This window comes from Neoarius graeffei, chromosome 4, assembly GCF_027579695.1.
Source record: "Neoarius graeffei isolate fNeoGra1 chromosome 4, fNeoGra1.pri, whole genome shotgun sequence".
In the NCBI taxonomy this organism is placed as follows: Eukaryota; Metazoa; Chordata; class Actinopteri; order Siluriformes; family Ariidae; genus Neoarius; species Neoarius graeffei.
Genome location: NC_083572.1, coordinates 35,131,561 through 35,150,447, shown reverse-complemented (window position 1 = coordinate 35,150,447; position 18,887 = coordinate 35,131,561). Strand labels below are relative to the sequence as shown.

Genomic DNA, 18,887 nt, shown 5'->3' with positions numbered 1-18,887 from the left:
GGGGGGGCCCGATTAATGAGAAAACTAAGGGAATGTAGTTTTTCCAATTTACCGATAGAGCCCCATATGTCATTCATACATGCTTCAATACACCAACATCACACAGTTCTGATTTGAAAAATATGCAACAAACAGAAAAAAAAAAAATCATTCGCATTCTATCTGGGGTCATGACCGGTCATTACCAGTCAGTTGGATTTCCCGGGAGCGGATAGCGGTTCTTGAAGGATCGGGAATATTACCTTCACGGGCTTATTCCTCAGTCAAAACAGGATTGCTGAGAGATGTGATTGGTTTTTAGGTATTATGATGTGTTTATACAAATTTTCCAATGCTATTTGACCTAATCACTGAAATATTTGACGAGCACTGTGTGAAGTTTCGTCATGATACGTGTTGACAGCCACCCATGGTAAGAGGGTGTTATCCTCTTAACAATACTAAGTAGGCATAACTACATTATAGTATCATTGTTTCTGCTTCATATAGAAAAAAAATACATGGACGAAAATGTACTCTATTAGAGACATTAAACTTTGCTTTACTCCACCAAAATTTGCCTCTCAAAATGTGGGAAATAGTGTTTTAGAGGGTTAAAAATTCCAAAATTTCCCAGGGGGGGATGCCCCCAGACCCCCATAGATTTGGTGCGCAACACATTGCCCCCCCGCCATCCAAAACTTCATGCCGCCACCTCTGCAGACTTCTTGTGCAGTGGGAAAATAAAATGCAGGGCTGTGTGTTCTATATGTTGAAAAACTATCAAGGAGATAGTGGGGACAACCTCAAACTTCAATCATCATCTGGCAAGATTCCACCTAGAGAAGTAAGTAACATGCTATGTGTATTGCTCTGTTGATAGCAGGGCTTGCTTGCTGACCGGTGAACTAGCTAGTGTTAACCCTCTCTTATGTTATTTGCCCTGTTGATAGCAGGGTTTGCTGAGCAATGAACAAGCTTTTTATCTGTAGCCTATTAACTAAAATGGGGCAGTCAAGCAATAACGTTAGTACAACACAGTAGCAGAGATGGTTTCACAAAAAGGCAGCAACAGCCACCGTCAAATGGTGCGACTGGACTCTTGCATGGATTAAAGCAAAAAAAAAATCATCTGACTGAAAAAAAAAGCTCCATGTCGTTGGCCCCTACCACGTCAGCGATGCGTCAAATTTTAAACGCTGTGTTGTCCATTATCCGCTCGGCCCCTACTTATAGTACATTTACGTAATTTTAACAATGACTAAAGCTAAGGCAAGTGTGGCAGTGGGGGCGTGGTCAAGCGTCGGTCTGTGACCGGAGGGCGGAGTCAGGGAAGGTAAGTGGCAGAATCACTACACTTGATGTGAATTAACCTGTGTTTGTGTGTCTTCCCAGGAGCTGCGCCCTATTTAAGGAAGAGAGCGAGAGCAGAGCGGGCGCTCTCCCGACCAGAACACGTGTGTGTGTGTGGGTCATATGTATACCAAAATATAGCTAAGCCTGAAAAGCTTTAATAAAGTGTTTGTGATCTCAGTTATGGCCTGCCGTCCTTCTGTGCTCCACCCACCCATCCGAGTTGCTACAGCAAGACTTTACCATTGTCATTACTGGCTATAAATGATGAAACATCAAGTTTTCAGCACAAAGTGCAAATTTATTTCAACAATACTTTAGTAATGCACAACAGTGGTTAAGAGAAAAGTGCAAGTGCAGTCGAACTTGAACCATGCTTTCAAAAGAGTGGAACAGAAAGAAAAATAAGAAAATCTGTTGAAATAAAGCCAGGAAACAAGAAAAGTAAAGTGAAAGTTCACTTTTTCTGCTTCTTCGCAGTGAAGCCAAAGGCATCTAGTTTGGCAACACCTGATGCCCGTTTTTGTTTCTTTTTCCTTGGCACAGCAGCAGGAGCTTGCCATTATCACTCATTTCATTTCGCCAAGCCCATCTCCACTTATTCTTTACCGTTTTGTCGATGTCTGACACATCTGTGCCTTCATTTAAAAGAAGCGCGTCCATGCTGGCAAAACCTAAAGTAATTTGACGCACTCTAGTGATGGAAATCGAAGGGCCTATGTCAGGTGGCCTTATACGCAGTACTCGAGTTGGGGGGGGGGGGGAGGCATCCCCCTTCTGAAATAAAAATCTCAAATCATCCCCCTTATAAAACGGCCATCCCCCATCACATCCCTTGTGCCATTTTATCAATTAATATGGAAATTAGCCTACTATTATTTTAACAAATATTACTACCATTTCACCATTAGAGGCTTTGCGCAGTGATAGCCTACATGTAGCCAGATAAAAAAGACGCATATTTATTTATTTGGTTGCACCTCTCATTCACACCTACAGTACCAGTCAAAAGTTTGGAAACGCCTCTAATTCAGTGGTTTTTCATTATTTTAAAATTTTCTGAATTGTAGATTAATACTAAAGTCATCGACATTATGAAGAAATATATACGGAATTATTTGGTAAACCAAAAAAGTGTTAATCAAACCAGAATATGTTTTATATTTTAGATTCTTCAAAGTAGGCATCTTTTGCTTAGATGACAGCTTTGCACATCTTGGCATTTTCTCAGTCAGCTTTATGAGGTAGTCACCTGGAATGACTTTCAGTTTACAGCTGTGCCTTGTCAAGAGTTAATTTCTTGACCTCTTAATGTGTTTGAGACCATCAGTTGTGTTGTGAAGAGGTAGAGTTGGTATACAGTGAATGGCCCTATTTGAGTACTGCTCTAATCCATATTATGCCAAGAACTACTCAACTAAGTAAAGAAAAACGACAGTCCATCATTACTTTAAGAAATGAAGGTCAGTCAGTCCAATAAAGTTTGGGATGAGTTGGACCGCAGAGTGAAGGCAAAGCAGCCAACGAGTGCTCAGCACCTCTGGGAACTCCTTCAAGACTGTTGGAAAACCATTTCGAGTGATTACCTCATGAAGCTGATTGAGAGAATGTCAAGAGTGTGCAAAGCTGTAATCAAAGCAAAAGGTGCCTACTTTAAGAATCTAAAATCTAAAACATATTTTGGTTTGATTAACATTTTAAAGTTTACTAAATAATTCCTTACGTGTTGCTGCATCCTGAATGACTTCAGTATTCATTTACAATGTAGGAAAAAAAATTTAAAAATAAAAACATCGAATTTGAAGGTGTTTCCAAACTTTTGACTGGTACTGTATACGGAGGTTTCAGTCACTGAAAACAGCTACTTTCGCAAACTCTGGGCAGAGTAGAGATTTCTGAAAACTCCATCTTCAGACACTCGTGTAAATCGGGAAACGTGGGCGAGAGGGCGCGCGTGAATATAATGAGTCATAGGTGTGAATCTTTCACCGAATGCCAATTGTCCCGGTTCTTCATGAAATCGCACGCGCACGCACAAATTCATTAGGTTAACTTTCAAATAACTGTTCTTGTGCACTTGTGACATCGGAGCCACTTTCCTGAATTTTGAGCTACGGAGTATTGGCTTCCACTGTTTTCTGACCTTTTGTGCTTTGTGAATGAGACACTTCAATACACTCCACTGACTGACTTCCAATTCCGGACTTTTTTGAAAATGTAAAATATAGGCCTACGAGATGTTTTTTTGGGACTTATCTAGTCAGTAACATACTTGCAATTAGCCCCCTGCCCCTTTTCATTTCTGCGCATATAAAGGCAGAGGGTGAAAAGCAAGTGCCATCAACAGTAGACACAGAGATGAGACCAAAGGAAGGTGATGTTTCAGAGTCCCCTCCTGAAAAGCAGCCAAGACTGTTCTCCCACTATAGGAAGACTCCCTCTTCTGAGAAGCCATCTGTCCAGGCTCAGTTGACTGCATACCTCAACTTGATCACTGAGCAGAACTCTGACTCAGTCCCATGCCTCAAGTTTTGGCAACAGAACAAATCCAAATTCCCTGCCCTCTTTCACATTTCCACACAGGTCTTCTCTATCCCTGCCTCCAGTGCACCCATTGAAAGGGTATTTAGTCAAGGAGGTATTTTGATGAGGCCTCATTGGGCAAGATTGAATAGTCCCATGGTGTCAGAACTTATGTTTTTGAAATGCAACATCTGTGTAACACGCTTATTTTCTTGTGTTGCACACAAGTGCCAACAGCACAACAAAACTAATCCAAGTTCCCTGCCATGAAGGCTTAGGTGGTGTTTACATTAGACCGTATCCATCTCGTTTTCGTCGCGGATGCACTGTCCATTCACATTAAAACGCCGGGAAACGACTCCACAGGCGGAACAACTTGAATCCGCCAGGGCCCACGTATTCAACCCAGTTCGTATCTGATCCGGTGCTGTGTAAACATTGAGATACGAGGAAACGCAGTGCTGAGCTCTAGCTGACATCGTAATTGGACAACGTCACTGTGACATCCACCTTCCTGATTCGCTGGAGTAAAGAGTATAAAAGTATGAATTAAAAAAGTATTTAAAAAAAGTATATTAAAGAGCATAAAAGTATGAATATAATGCTTTGCTTTGTCATTCTTAATGTTGTTCATGGTAAGATGCAAATACTGCCCATTGTGTAGTTATGATTGTCTTTAGGCTTGCCATCCTTCCACCTGCAAGTGGTGAGTGACTTGCGCATGCCCGATATGCACTGGGATCACACACACAGCGGCTCAGTCCCGAATCACTGCTCGTGCGCTTCACTCGCGCGCTCTGTGAACTGCGCAGGGCCGAAGTGCGCACCCTCCAGAGGGCACTCGCTGTTCAGGGTGGAGTGATTTGGAGAGCAGCCACTGAGGAGGAAGCGCTGAGCCGCACTGACACATTTCAACTTACGTGCCGTCCATTAGTCATGTGATTAGCGTATCCGTGTATTGGCGTTGCTGTGTGCACGCGAATCGTGTATTGGCGTTGCTGTGTGCATGCGAATCGTTTTAAAAACGTTAATCTGATGATCTGCTGATACGGTCTAATGTAAACACCACCTTAGTTCCATGGTCTCAGACTCAGAGCTTTTTTAAGATGAAACATGTTTGTGTAACATTTTGAAATGCACACAAGTGCCAACAGCACAACAAACCAAATGCAAGTTCCCTGCCATGTAGTTCCACGGTGTCAAAATCAAAGCTTTTGTTTTTGAGATGCATGTTTGTGTAAGATGGTTATGTTTTTGAAATGCACACAAGTGCATTTGTTACAATAAGGCACATTAGAGTGTTATGGTTTTGACATGGATGCTTAACATTAGTGCCACCAGTCTTTTCCTACATATTTCTGCTAGACATCTTTTTGTGAATTTATTGTAGGCTATGGTATGGAACATACAGCTTCACACTACTCAAAGCTATCAATGTGTTTTAGAGTGTGCGTGTGACAGCTGTGTCATTTGTGTTGGACTCGACTCGGATCAATAGTGGACGCGACTCAGACTCGACTCAAAATTCTTTAAATGACTTAGACTTGAACACTGGGGACTCAAGACTGGACTCAGACTCAAGGTTTGGTGACTCGACTATAACACTGCCATGAATCACACAAGGCTATGCCCCGCCCTCACCTGGAACACCCAGACCACCTCTGTGTCCTGCTTCTCCCAGCATACAGGCCACTACTGAAATGCTCCAGGCCAGTACAAAGAACCATTAGAGTCTGGCCGGAAGGAGCTACTTCAGCCCGACAGGACTGCTTTGAGGACTGGAACATGTTCAGGGAAGCTCCCACCTATGACCAGCACATCTGCCTGGAAGAATATACAGACTCTGTGACTGGGTACACAGAGAAATGCACTGAGGAGGTCACTGTTGAAAAGATCATAACCACACATACCAACCAGAAGCCATGGCTGACAGCAGAGTTCTATGCCCTGCTCAGAGCGATACTGCCTTCAAGTTGGGAGAGGACTGGCCTCTCAGGTCGGCAAGGGCTCAGCTTTCCAAAGCCATCAGGAAAGCAAAACACCAGTATACACAGAAGACTAGCAACCATTTCTGTGATACTAAGGATCCCAAATGCATGTGGCAGGGTATCCAGGCTCTAACAGATTATAAAAATCACACCAGATGCCAACAGTGACATCCATCTCCCTGACATGTTAAATGACTTCTATGCACGATTTGAAGCTCTGAACAACACCCAGGCATGCAAGTCCATGCCCACTCCTGAGGAGCAGGTGTTCTGCCTGGCCCCAGCTGACGTGAGGAGGACACTATCCAGAGTCAACCCATGCAGAGCTGCATGCCCAGACAACATACCAGGGAGCGTGCTCAGGGACTGTGCTGACCAGCTGGCAGGTGTCCTCACAAACATCTTTAACATCTCCTTTTAACAGCTCCCTAAGCCAAGCTTAGGGAGCTTGTCTTAATGATTACTGCCCAGTAGCACTGACTCCCATCATGATGAAGTGCTTCGAGCGTCTGGTCAAGAGACACATTCACTCCACTCTGCCCACTTCACTGGACCTCCTGAAATTTGCATACCATTCCAACTGTTCCACCAACAAACAATGCTAGTTCTTACACCCTGCAGTCTGTTTTATCACATCTGGATACAAAGGACACATATGTTAGAATGCTGTTCATTGTCTTCAGCTCAGCATTCAATACAAATCATCCCTCTGAAGCTAGTAAGGAAACTCTCTCTGCTGGGCCTTGACATTCCACTCTGCAACTGGATTCTAGACTTCCTGGCAGAGAGACTGCAGTCAGTGCACACCAACAAAAGAAATCAGGCACCATCATGCTGAGCACAGGTGGCCCACAAGGCTGCATGCTCAACCCACTGCTGTTCACACTGCTCACCCACGACTGCCTGGCCAAGTCGGAATCCAACCTCATTGTCAAGTTCGCTGATGACATGACAGTAGTAGGCCTCATTAGCAATGATGATAAAACACCATATAAAGAGGAGGAACAACTGGTGACCTGGTGCCACAAAACAATCTGTCTCTGAATGTAGACAAAACAAACGTGATTGGTGTTGATTTCTGAAGAAGGTCAGCTGACCACCCTCCCCTGCTCATCAGTGGCTCTGTAGTAGAGAGAGTCAGAAGCATCAAGTTTCTTGGCATGCACATTTCTGACAACCTCACCTGGTCCATCAACACCAATTCCGCTGTGAAGGCACAACAATGTCTTCATTTCCTGTGGAGGCCGAAGAAAGCAAGCCTTCCCCCACCCATCCTCACAACCTTCTACAGAGGAACTGTGGAGATTGTCCTAGTCAGCTACATGACTGTGTGATTTGGGAATGGCAAAACTGGAATGCAAGACCCTACAATAGTGAGGACAGCTAAGTGTATTATAGTGGTCTCCCTCCCCTCCATCAAGGGCATCTTCCAGGCATGCTCTGTACGCAGACCCTCTGCCATTGTGAAGGATCCCCCTCACCCATCCCACAGTCTGTTTGACCTTCTGCTATCAGGCAGGAGATTCTGAAACAACTTCTTCCCCCAAGCTGGCAGAGCCCTGAACAGCCTGGTGCCACCCAACACCTCACTCCCATAATAACTTGCCTCCCCCATCCCACACTATGCACAAAACAGACAGTGGACATTCCAAGTGTCAGTGCTCTGTCACTCAAAAAAGGGAATTCTCAAAAAAGGGACATTCTATACATAAACTGCACAATGGACATTTAACACACAACTGCACATAGTCACTTTAACTGTGCACTAGCACTTTATTCTTACATTTCTAACTCTTCACACTCATCACATCTGCCTTAGCTCTTGGATTATTTAATGTTTACTGTTTTGTTGTGATACTTGTGGTTTGCAGTGTCTAAGCACCTTGGTCCATTGAGTGACATTTTGTTCTTCTCTAAACTGTGTATGTGGAAGAATAACAAAGTTAATTGGGAATTAAGAAGAAGAAAAAAACCCACAGATATTCTCTGAGATTATGAAGTCATACATTTGCAAGGAAAAACAACAACAACAACAACAACAACAACAACAACAACAACAACACAACAGCAACTCAGAAGTCCCAAGATTAAAAATTCACAAATTTATGAGGGGGAAAAAAAAATTCTAAAAATAGGTGGTAGTGGTGGTGGGGTGCACACACTGCAGAGTTAATGGAGATGTAATATTCTGGGGGGGGGACCCTCAGAATGTCCGAGATTAAAAGAAGTCATAAACTGAAGAAAAAAAAAATACACAAATTCCCCAATTAAAAATTCACAAATATATAAGAAAATTCTAGAAATTCTGAGATTAAAAAGTCACAAATTTGCAAGAAAGAAACCTTGGAAAAATAGTGTTTTTTGTCAAGGAACTAGATTGTTTCACTTTGTAAGGCTGGATCAACAGCTTCATACCACAGAGGCAATGGCTGTGTCAAGAGTTATCGGAAATGCAGTCTTTCCTCCTCAATCGCATAATATATAAGAACACTTCTAAAAGACATCCTCAACTGCATTTCCCAAAATGCATTGAGGCCAGGAAGCCGGGAAACATGACTGACTTGTGTTTCCAGGATGCAATCACTGAGTTCTATGTAAAAATCTGGAGAGCTCATAGCCTGTTCCCCGCTATAGAGACGAGTGAAGCCATCTGGCTGCCATCTTACCACTCACATCATGTGTATTTGGCTTATATGTTAAACCGTCATATCCGATCAAATTTGCCCCAAGAAAAGTATCTCCTGACTTTTTATTCCCTTTCATTACCTCCTCTTATTTTCTCAACTTCACCAACGTTCCTTACATATCTTTATAACTTGCTCTATCTATATATAAAACTAAGGGGCGGCACGGTGGTGTAGTGGTTAGCACTATCGCCACACAGCAAGGTCCTGGGTTCGAGCCCAGCAGCTGGCGAGGGCCTTTCTGTGTGGGGTTTGCATATTCTCCCCTTGTCTGCGTGGGTTTCCTTCGGGTGCTCCAGTTTCCCCCCACAGTCCAAAGACATGCAGGTTAGGTTAATTGGTGGCTCTAAATTGACCGTAGGTGTGAATGGTTGTTTGTCTCTGTGTCAGCCCTGCGATAACCTGACAACTTGTCCAGAGTGTACCCCGCCTCTCGCCCATAGTCAGCTGGGATAGGCTCCAGCTTGCCTGCGACCCTGTAGAACAGGATAAGCGGCTACAGATAATGAATGGATGGATGTAATTTCCTGATTTATGTCATATTTCCCGATCAATTGTCAGTGAAATATAAACATGATAAACATCTCCCATTCACTTTGTACAGGGAATCATATATCGGACGCCATCCAGGAAATAAGCTTTTGACCAGGAAATAAGACCAGCCCTGATGTAAGAGTACTTATCAATATTTGCACTCAATTTAAACTGAAATCATGTAGTCAAAGCATACAATGATGTACATTTTATCAATTTGTGCAAGTGGGTGTGACATGTGTAGATGATCTACGCTGTCAATTGTGCTTAGTCTTGGGTAAATGAAAATAACAACTGACCAAACTAGAACAATAACATCTCTTTATGTGCATCCCTCACTGCCATTTCTGCCTAAGGCTATGGTCCTTCTTTCATTTAGGCTACTGAGGCTAATTTACTCATTTCATTTCTCTTTTTGAATTTGCGCTGTTGAGCTTGAGCTCTCACATTCAATAGCAAACATGTCCAGACTTTGGCTCTGATCTAGTCTGCAGCGGTCTCAAAAGTAGCCGGTCACCGGCGGCAAATCGCCGGCTATGGCTTGTTATGCCGCCGGCTATTGTCAGTCGAGTCACAAAACTTAATATTAAATATTTCTGACAGCAAAAAAAGTTGTGAACGTAAATTACATCCACTATGTCATGTATGTCCGTTGCCGCGTCAACTGCGTTTACATCCTCGACACGAGTGCAGCCATTACTGCCGCCTGTATTGCCAGATTGTGTTTCATCCTCGACATGAGTGCAGCCATTACTGCCACCTGTGTTGCCAGATTGCGCGTTTTCCCGCCCAATTTGGGCGGTTTTAAGTACATTTTGGCAGGTTTTGAACATATTTTAGCTGTACAACGTCAGCAGTATCTGGCAACATATTTCTTTACTTAATACAAGAAATTAATGGATGCCAACATTTTTGCCAAAATGGTATTTTATTTTCCATTGTTTAGGCAGCTTCAGCATCATACTGTGAGATTCTGTTCAAATTGTTTTTTTCTTCTATAAAGCCTGAGCCATTTATTTTATTAGTTTATAATTATTGTTTAATTTAGTCTTCAGGAGAGACTGCCTGCACACAGTACTAGTATTAATAGTTTTTTTTCTTACATGAAAGCTGAGGCATTTATATTATATTTTAAGGTAACTTCATGTTGTGCTGTGAGGTTCTGTGCACTTTAACTTTTGAACCAACAGGAGCATTTGGATAAGTAAAGCCTATTTTTCTGCATTTTTGTAGTCCTGGTAATCTTTTATATTGGTAAAGTTGTTTATAGGACCATTTCTCAGTGTCTGTTTTTTTAATCAATAGTTTTTCAGTAATAACTTAATATTTAACATATCACTCAATTTTAAACAACCCCCGCGCCTCCCCCATAGTCTCCAAAATTTCTGTGGGAAACACTGGCGTGCGTAACAACGCTAATCAAGTTTAAGCTAGACGACCCGCCTCAAATACCCGTCCCGGGTAAATGTTATCCCAATTTTAGATGGCCTGTTCCAAACCATCCCGCCCCATGAAAAATTTGTACTTGCATATCTATCTATCTATCTATCTATCTATCTATCCCTGCACGCTTTGCGTGCATTATGTCTGCCGCTGGCAGACATTTTACCATTTTGCACCCTGCTGTAAATTATTTGTACCCTGCTATTCTCCCAAACTTTGAAGCCCCTGAGTCTGGGGCATTTCGATCGAAAATCTGACACAGTCACAGTTCATTCCAGATGTCAATGTCAGATTTTCAACAAAAACAAACAAGATGAGGAGACAGATTTTTTTTTCTTTCGCTCTTGCAAACCATCATAAAATGCTATAGGGGTCCATGCAAATGGCACTGTGCACACATGTAAAAATGATCACACACCATCAATACTCACAGGTGAAATGTCTGTCCACAACCTTTGACTTGACAGTTTGTACAGTTCACTGCTACACATGCAGGCATTTTTCTTGTAATTTTTCTCACCAACTACATAAATAACTTGTCCAGTTTTGTGTAGCTTCCAGCAGCCTAAATGACCATTCCACTCTGCGATGTGAGTGGTAAGATGGCGGCCAGACGGCTTCACTCTGACGAGCCTATGAGCTCTCCAGATTTACACATAGAGTTCAGTAGATGCAATAGGAGATGAATGTATAAGCTTAAAAGTGCACAGTTGTTTCTCCATATCCTTTTTTTTGTCTGAGCCATTTATAAAATCTACAATTACTGTGCAAGGGCCATTTCCTGTTACTTTCAGTACATATTCATCTGCCCGAATCTCTGTTTCTTTGAAAAGGCTGAGCCAAGAGTTATAGAAAATACAGTCTTTCCTCCTCGATCATGCAAAATAAAAGAATAATGCATTAAGAGATTTTTTCCTACATTTCCCAGAGTACACTGCAGTCAGGACGCTGGGAAGCATGAGACTGTTTCCAAGGTTTGTTCCCCCCCCCTCATAATTTTTGTGTCTTCTTAATCTCGGAATTTTTTTACTTAATCTCGAAATTTCTGAGTTTTTTCCCCCCCGCAAATTTATGACTTTATAATCTCAAAGAATTTCTGATTTTTTTCTCATAAATTTTCAACTTTAATCTTGGAAATTATGTTTATTTTTTCCCTTGGAATATTCCCCCTCCCTCAGCTCCTTTTAACCTAGAATGGCCCTAATATACCATTATACTACTTTGATGAGCACTAATTGTTTTTTTAAATCCCTCGATTTGTGGGTTTTTGTTGTTGTACTAAGTTCTCTCTAATATTTTAGTTTGATAGTATTCTTTAACCCTGACCTATTTAAATACCATAAGGATATTTTTTAACAGAGACCATAAAGCACTTCGCCAAGTTTGGATAAGGGCAAGTGCCATAAATTTAATGCAAAAAAAAAAAGTAACCAACCATTTCCATCTTTTCCCCATTTTGTGCTTTTTTTGGTCCAATCCCCCCCCCCCCCCCCCCAAACACACACACACACACATTTAGCTACCATACTATAACTGACAATTGTAAACACCACATGTAAATCCATTTTCAGTCACGGCAACATTTATAAAGAAAAGGCTGAGACTTGCAGGTACTGTTGCTATGCACATTTTTCCGGAAATCAAAATACCCCCCATCATTTGTAGCAGGAATTTTTATTAACAAAATTTATTTTTTTCGCGGTCCAAATCCTGTGCTCTGATTGGCTGGCGAGCGGGACCGTATCCTACAGTACGGACCCCAGTTACGGACCTCTGGCGACTCGCTCATTCACAACAACAACAAACATAGTAGAATTTTTTGTCAACATTTATCTTTTTTTTATAAGATTTATTGATACGATTAACAAAAATCTTATAAATTTTTGCCAGCATTTCTCAGGAAAATAGCATTAATTTTACAGCATGGATAGTGATAACGACAGTCTTCACAGCGAAAGTGAGTTTTACTACCCTGAGGAAGACAAAATAAAATAAAACATTTCAGAAGAAAGCTAAAACCTGTAATTTGCTAACACCAAGCAAAAACATGGCTGAATCCTGAATGACTCCTATTTGTATAAATAGGGGACTCCATAAGGGGCAAAATGTAGGTTTTTTTTTCCTGCCATGGAAGAAGTGCACTTGTATACTGAGGAGAAAGCAATTTGCATTACAGCCGTGAATGAGGATTCAAAATGGCGTCTCACCTCGTTTTTCCCTTTCGGGCACTCTCGTTTTCTGTTAGAATTTGGGAAAGAAAAAAATAAATATATTATTTACCAGGGCGGCATGGTGGTGTAGTGGTTAGCACTGTCGCCTCACAGCAAGAAGATCCGGGTTCGAGCCCCGTGTCCACGTGGGTTTCCTCCGGGTGCTCCGGTTTCCCCCACAGTCCAAAGACATGCAGGTTAGGTTAACTGGTGACTCTAAATTGACCGTAGGTGTGAATGATTGTCTGTGTCTATGTGTCAGCCCTGTGATGACCTAGTGACTTGTCCAGGGTGTACCCTGCCTTTCGCCCGTAGTCAGCTGGGATAGGCTCCAACTTGCCTGCGACCCTGTAGAACAGGATAAAGCGGCTAGAGATAATGAGATGAGATATTATTTACCAGCTTAAGGTCGGTCCGTATGGTGAAATACCGTGACCTCGGCCTTGAATACTGACCTCGGCCCAGAGGGCCTTGGTCAGTACTTTCAAGACCTCGGTCACGGTATTTCACGATACGGACCTCCCAGCTGGTAAATAACACACACACACACACACACATATATACATATATATAAATGCAGTCTGCTCATTGGCTTCCTCACTGCATCTAGATCAAATTCATTCTATTGGAATTAGAAAGGCACACTTTAAAGAATATCTTTGGTAGTCATGTAATGAAAACCATTTCATTTCTTATTTGTAAAGTATTTCACAATGTTATAACTGACATCCTGACAGTGCATTGTGGGTAATACACACATTCCCTTGGCCAATAAGAAGGCACCATATAATCCCTCAAAAATAATGGCCATGAAGGAATCTTGTTACCGAGGATTTTGTTTTCAAGCACTGCACATTAACTATAAATACATTTTCATGTTTAGGACAGAGAGTATGTATAGTACAGTCTTGATTCTAATCCAATACACTTTGCCAAATTCAACAAATATCTCCTCATAGTCCCAGGGTTAATAGAGTTAACAAAACCTAATGCCGCTTTTCCACTACAAACGCGGCTGAGTCAGTCTGAGCCGTGCCGTGCTGAGTCGAGCTGAGCGGGGCTGTTGGAGTTGCATTTCGACTACAACCGCACTGAACCGTGCTGGCTGGAAGTGGGTGGACACATTGGGTGGAGTTAGCGAAAGTGGGTGGACGTTAGGTGATGTCGTTAAGCAGCGCAAACAGTGACATCAGTGATCTTTTAAGCGGTAGTCCCACAACCCAGATAGTAAACAATAAACATGGAGGACATGGAGCCGTTAGTGTTGCTGGTCTTGGTGCTGTGGCTTGTTGTCACCGACAACGCCAACAGATACTGGCAAGAGCGTATAGATGAGGCGAGGCGCATAAGGCTTCAGAAATTCTCGTAATTCGTAATTATTCTTCTTCCGGGTTTGCGGTGTTTACAGATCCCAGCGCGCTCGCGGGGCGTGTGTGGGCATGTGAGGACACTCCTCCTCACCAATCAGTGCACAGGGGAGTGTCTGCTCACGCCCCCAACCTCACTCGGCTCGCTTCAGCCCCACTCCAAAACGGTGCGAGTTTTAGGGGCTAAGCAGGGCTGAAGCGAGCTGAATCGTGCTGGTTTTTGGTAGTCGAAACGCGAGCCGTGTCGGGCTGAAGTGAGCTGAAGCGAGCTGAAGTGAGCTGAAAAAGGGTAGTGGAAAAGGGCCATAAGACTAATACTAGCAGTGAAAAAATAAGTGTGTTAAAGGTTCTGATTGCAAAGTTGAATTCTGGGCAAAAATGTTCTATTTCTATTGCTGTTGGAGTTTTGATATGTTTCCCGTTGATTTGAAGTTGATTTGAGTTGAAATTGAGGAGTTGCACTGTTGCACACACCGTGTATACTCTGTGTAAATGTTTTGCTGAGATAAAATGCGTCCTGCATTTTATGATTCCAGACATTGCCAAATCAAGTGAACAACAATATCACGTGATCACCGTGTCTGACCTACTTTCAATCAAAACAAGTCGGCATGGGCAAACATGACGGACTCCACTCTCCGACCAGCTAAAAGCTAGTGGAAAACGAAAATATGAAAGCAAATCAGCTAGAAAACGTGCCAAAAAAGAGATGGAACCCAAAAGGCTGTCTGCAAGAATTTTCATGAAGGAACAGCTCGACCGTTGGAATCAACTGAAAGATGAAACGGACACAAAATCTGATGAATTTGCAGCGCTTGTCTTGGATTGGTGAGTCTGAGTATAGAGTTATATACACACCTAATGTTTTGATCTTACAGCGAAAGAAACGATAACACAAAAGCAGTAACAGAGAAAAGATATATTAATCTTTTATTCTATCCATATTCACTGGATATGAGCAATCGCGCGCTCTAATTGGCTACTCTACTACTAGGCTATCAGTTCATATACTGTGAATAGAGAAAAACAAAATGCACATCAAAGGAGCGCATCAACTCAGACATATCACTTTGTTATCAAGTATTTAAAAGAAACAGAAATCGCTGAAAGAATATAGTTTTCCCCCCTCCCAATATCTCATGTTCCACACTCCAGCCCAGTCGATGGCAGTAATGCACCTTTAAGTTGGTTTACCAACTGCCAAAAAAGCCTAAAGAAGAAGAAGAAAATGGCAGAGCATGTTGCTGAACCAACCAAGGACGAAATAAAAACTCTACTCGAAAACAAAACCCCAAAAAATAAAAAGCAACAAAAATATGGAATTAAAGTATTTCATGGTAAGAACATATCTTTTTTATTTTTCAATAATTATTATAGCATTTTTCACAAATTGCTACTGTCATTTCGCCGGCTTGTTTGCATTCTAAACGGACGTGATTTTGTCAGACGTTTTGTATAAAGTTTTTATTTATCAAATTTGCAAAAAATAGAAAAAAAATGCTGTTTCTCAAAATCCAGTGAATGTGGATAGAATAAAACAGTTATTCCACTCAATCCCATCATACATGGCTTATAGCTTATGTACGACTCAATTTCGTGGAATAACTGCTAACTGTTTCACAGATGGGTCCATCTCAGAAACTGGTCTCTCATTTGGGACATTATGGTCAAAAAATACATTTTCTAATTTTACTATTTTTTTTGCATTTACCTAACACTCAATGTTTCTTTTGTCATGTTTAATAAGAATAAAAGATAGTATCTTGCTTTATCTGGCCTCCACTGTGGAATTTTTTTTTTATTACAATTCAAACGCTTTTGTAAAATTGATTTACATATAAAATAACTACATCATGAAGAATTAAAGCCCCTCCTTCACAGATGAGTGAAAATATTGAATAAATTTCCTCTTTTTGATTGCTTGGATTAAAAATGCCAAGTTATGATGACTGAATTGATTATTCACTTAAATATGAATAACAGGATACATTTTGGGTATTTGATATGGCGAAATAGGACGCAATGGAAAACTCAAGAACACACCGGAAAGATGAGAATAATGGCGGTGGTAAAAGAACAGCGACTAAGGTCACGCAGGTCTCTGCTGCGGCGTGCGAGCAACGGGACATCACTACCGCACCGGACAGAGCGCGAGGCGGGGCAAAATGACTGGCTGTAGATCAAAAGTTCGATCTAAATTGACCATGGTTGCAAAATATTGGCGAAAAATACACAAACACTACGAAATATGAAAGTAAGATGAAAAAGAAACATTCTATTGCCTTATACTGCAAGACTAAAACAAAATAAAAAACTGTCAAAACTCACCTTTTCAGTGATGACGTCCGAACAGATCACTCGTGTAACAGAAAGACCGCAAATGGAAGCACGATCAACTTCGAACTGTTGGAGTGGAAAATTCCATTCTACACATGCAAATTGTTAATGTGTGTCCTTCCCTGCACACAAATAACACACTACGGTAAAAAATAGACCACAACTCATTTTATAGCTCAGAAATTCATACAAGACCAGCTACCATCATAACATATTCTGTAAGAAACATATTTTATACCTAACTTTCAGCTTTCGTTTTAGAAAACAAAATTGCAGATTTATAACTTAAAGTCACTACGCCATATAAAAATTAAAGTTACTACTTTTGGTGAGGTAGTGACCTTGACCCTGAGGCTTTCCGTTTAGATCAAAACACACGATCGTATTGGTTTTGGGTATGCAGAAAATGGAGTTACAACGGTGATCAAATATTTTGCATGATGTTTTATTACGGTAATGATTATTCTGTGAGCGCACCAATCCTTAGGTGTATAAAGTTACAACTTAAAATACAATTAGTGATAACTGTAGACTTTTCAGTGGACTACAACCTTTTTAAGCGAACGCGATGTAGTCAACCATTTATCATGTCCCAGATCAAGCCGCCATTTTTCACAAATTTGCAGAATTTTTGCCAAATTCTGAATATTCACATCAAAGATTTAGTTTTATCTGTATTATTTCTTTCATCATTTTATTTCAAATTAAAACCAACATCACCATTCAAAACCGTATAGTTTATTGACTGAGTATATTTAGTGGGGTGCCCCCACAGTACCCAGTTTCTGAGACAGACCCAGATCTATTCGCGAATGTCAACCACAAATTACATCCCTGCGACTCAAAACTCTCTGAGGTCAATGTAGAGTCACAATGTTTTCCACACGTCGCCATCTTGGTGTGACCTGGTTCCATAACTATGCTAATTAGTTCAAGCTCATTGCATTCAGCTGCTTCCGTGGGGCCATACTGTTTACCTCAACAGGCAGGATATTCGGTCTCAAAATGGAGGAAAGCAACCTTCAGCACAACAAAATGATCAGATCTTGTCTATATGACATTGTTCTTGCGGGACATAGGAAAATGCCATGCCAGTCCTTGAAAAAAATCTCCCAGCCTTACTTGCCCAATGGGCAAGCAGCACCCAAAACATACTTGCCTGAAAAACAATTCCACTTGCCCAGAGCTATTTTATTTTGGAGAGGATGGAATGCAGTTTATTTTATTTTTTTAATTGATGAAGCAGCATAATTATGATAAATCCACAAAACCATAACCCCAATATATGCAGACACATTCAGAAAGAAAGAAGTTCTAGTAGCAGAGGAATTAATAATTTAGGGTATATTAAGCTGTGGAGAGTTTTGAACGAGTATAATAATAATGTTGGAGCTTTGTTTCTGTTATCAAAGGAACACAGTCCTGTGCAAAATGTCACCGTGGAACCAGAGTGTAGAATTGAACCTACAGTTCAAGAGAGTTCTACACAAACACACTGAACTTTACAACTGCTGCACACATGTGAAAAGGAAATAAATCAATTAAGGCAGGAAAAACTATTTTGGATAAAATTGTTACTGTCCATTACACACTGATCAACCTGTGCGACTCAGCTGTGCCTTTGAATCGAGAATTAATGAAGAGGGAACTGAACATTAACCATTTATTGAAGTAATTATTACAAGGATGATTATAGTTACTGTATGACTACAGCTACAACTGGAATGTGCCGATTCTGTTAGTGTTTATAATTATTGTACCATCCACTATTAGATAAAATTAAAATAAACTTACAACATTGAAAGTCTAGAGCAAGATTTTTTTTATTTGACAAATAATAACACTTCAGATATTGTTTTAACAATAATAAGCATCACTGTATGAATGACAGCATGCAAATAGCTCTGTAACTAGCTGTCCTTGGGGTTGATGAGACATGGAGGGGTGGGGATACCATCTAGCCCACAGTTTAGGCCAGAGCCCTTTGAGAGTAAACGCTTTGGCTTTCGCAACATTCTGTTCCCAAAAGCTAATGTAGGGGCAGGGCTCTACACTAACTTTTTTTTTCAGGAGCACACGTGCTCCCAAGTTAAAAATTTTAGGCGCACAGGGAAAAAAATGGGGGCACAAGCACAAGTAGGTTTTCATTTTAAAGGTTTATTGCAGCGCAAACCTTAGACACACCAACACATAAAACGCAAAATTCAATTGAGAATGAATGAATGAACGAATGAATGAATGAATGAACAAACAAATGAATAACGAACAACTGAATGAATGAACAAACAGTAGCTAAACAGAGAGCAGAGCTCAGCAGAGCTAACAACATCATCAAGGACAGCTCCCACCCCTGGCTCTGAGTTCTTTGACTTGCTGCCCTCAGGCAGGCGTTACAGGTGCATCAAAGCAAGGACCAACAGACTCAAAAACAGTTTTTTCCCACAGGCCATAACCACCTTGAACAATTAG

General features: G+C 41.3%; 1 protein-coding gene across 16 annotated transcripts in view; it reads right to left on the bottom strand.

Annotated features, from left to right (window-relative positions):
* chd6 (chromodomain helicase DNA binding protein 6) overlaps positions 1 to 18,887 on the bottom strand; it is a 379,195-nt gene that overhangs the window by 313,958 nt on the left and 46,350 nt on the right. For 10 of the 16 annotated variants that reach the window (XM_060919164.1, XM_060919158.1, XM_060919173.1 and 7 more), the window contains one exon: positions 16,410 to 16,540. The exons of 5 other annotated variants lie outside the window; for them this stretch is intronic. The gene's annotated coding sequence lies outside the window, so the exon portion shown is untranslated. Of the gene's footprint in view, positions 1 to 12,711; positions 12,743 to 16,409; positions 16,541 to 18,887 lie in introns of all 16 variants that reach the window. One more of the 16 variants, XM_060919167.1, reaches the window with a different exon arrangement.